The 1,665-nt window shown below is 68.3% G+C and overlaps 1 protein-coding gene across 1 annotated transcript in view; it reads left to right on the plus strand.

Annotated features, from left to right (window-relative positions):
* The window catches only part of BOP1 (block of proliferation 1), a 57,206-nt gene that overhangs the window by 48,417 nt on the left and 7,124 nt on the right, over positions 1-1,665 (plus strand). The gene's annotated exons all lie outside the window — the stretch shown is intronic.

Genomic DNA, 1,665 nt, shown 5'->3' on the forward strand with positions numbered 1-1,665 from the left:
CGGCCGTGCGGCGGAGTGACGGCAGCCCCTCGCCCGCCCGCTCGCTGGAGGGGACGGCTACTGCTGGCTGCCGAGCTGCGGAGGAAGGCCCCGGGGGCCTGCGCCGGTCGCTGGGGTCAGAGCCTGGCCGTGCTCCCGGATGCGGCCGTGCTCACGCTGGGTTCAGTCCTTGCTCTCGCCCCAAGTCAAAGCAGGCCAGGGAGGTCTCCTCCATGCACTGAATCTCTCAGGCACAGGGCACGTCCCCCAGCTCAGCCGCCTCCTGGGACCCTTCTCGCTCAGCGTCCCGGTAGCGGTGGCTTTGGGACCTGCCCTGCACCCAGGGATGCAGCGCGACGTGCCTCTCCGCAGGGTCCGTCTGCAGCAGCGCGGGACCGGGAGCAGCCAAGGGGAGAAGGCAGCAGGGACCGGGAAGAGCAAGCGACTGCCTTTGGGGACGGGGCCCATCGCTGCAGCTGCGTGTGGCTGTAGCAGTAGCCGGGCTGCATCGGGCCTGGGTCTGCTTTGCCCGGGGCCCCGTCTCAGAGAGGGCGACGCCGTGGGGCATGTGTGGGAGCGAGGGCAATTCTGGGCTCCACGTTTTAAAGACACGGAGAAGTGAGCGAGAGTCCAGATGATGAAGGGCTTGGAAGGGAGGTCGCGCACGGAGGGGCTGGAGGAGCCGCGCAGGTTCAGCTGGTGGAAAAGGTGCTTCGGAGGGGCAGACAGCAGCTGCAAACACCTGAAGGGCTGTTGGGGAGCGGAGGGGAAGCGCCTCATCTCCGTGCAGAGAGGAGGACGTGGCCCACAGGTTGAAGTTGCAGCAAACTCAGGGTCCCGGCTGGAGGGTCTTGCCCCCGTGCTCGGGCTCAGCCCCGCGCTGCACTGGGGCAGGAAGGGATTTCCCCCCTGCTCAGACCCATGCCACTGGGGGGTTTCCCCTTCCTCTGCAGCATCCATGACCCCCGGCAGCAGCAGGACTTTGTCAGCCGCGGCCCCCCCCGTACCCCGGCCGATGCCTGGGGCTGTCGGGCAACTGTGTGGCGTGTCTCTAGGGTCAGACCCGGGGTTTGTCTGGGCTGGTTTGGATGCTTTGATCCTGCCTCGGGCCGGTCTGGGCCTAGATGTGACCCCACCGCTCCCTGCCTGGCCCCCGACTCTAGGATGCTAGATGAGGCCACTGAGCACAACCCTTGCGTGGGGCAGCATCAGGCGAACGTGCCCCCCTGGCAGCTGTCGCCTGCCCCCCCGCGATCCCGCAGGGATGCAGCCAAGGGCGCACAGGGGAGCCGGTGTCAGAGCCCAGCTCTCCCCTGCATCAGGCTTGGCGTCGGCCACTGCTGCCCTGCACCGAGGTGGCTTTGGCCACCTCCTTCATGAGCTCCCCGGAGCTGGGCTTCGGGGGGAGGCTGCTCTCTCCTCTCTCCTTGAGGCTGCAGCTGGTTCGTGTTGGGGCCTGGCTGCCTCGGAAAGGGCGGTCCCCGGCACCCCGTCTCTGCCCCCGTGCAGGTGGGTCGTGGCTCGGGACCGTCCCGTGAGCGAGAAGGACGTGCGGGCCTCGGCCAGCTGGTACTTTGCCAGGTCCTGGGGCAAGGAGGCATCTCCCCTCGGCTCAGGCCGGACTTTGTGGGGGTGTCGTGGCCCTGGGAGGGGAACAAGGAGGAGCATGCCGCAGCCGGGCACCTC

The sequence above is a fragment of the Alligator sinensis genome, unplaced genomic scaffold (assembly GCF_000455745.1).
Source record: "Alligator sinensis unplaced genomic scaffold, ASM45574v1 scaffold987_1, whole genome shotgun sequence".
NCBI lineage: Eukaryota > Metazoa > Chordata > Crocodylia > Alligatoridae > Alligator > Alligator sinensis.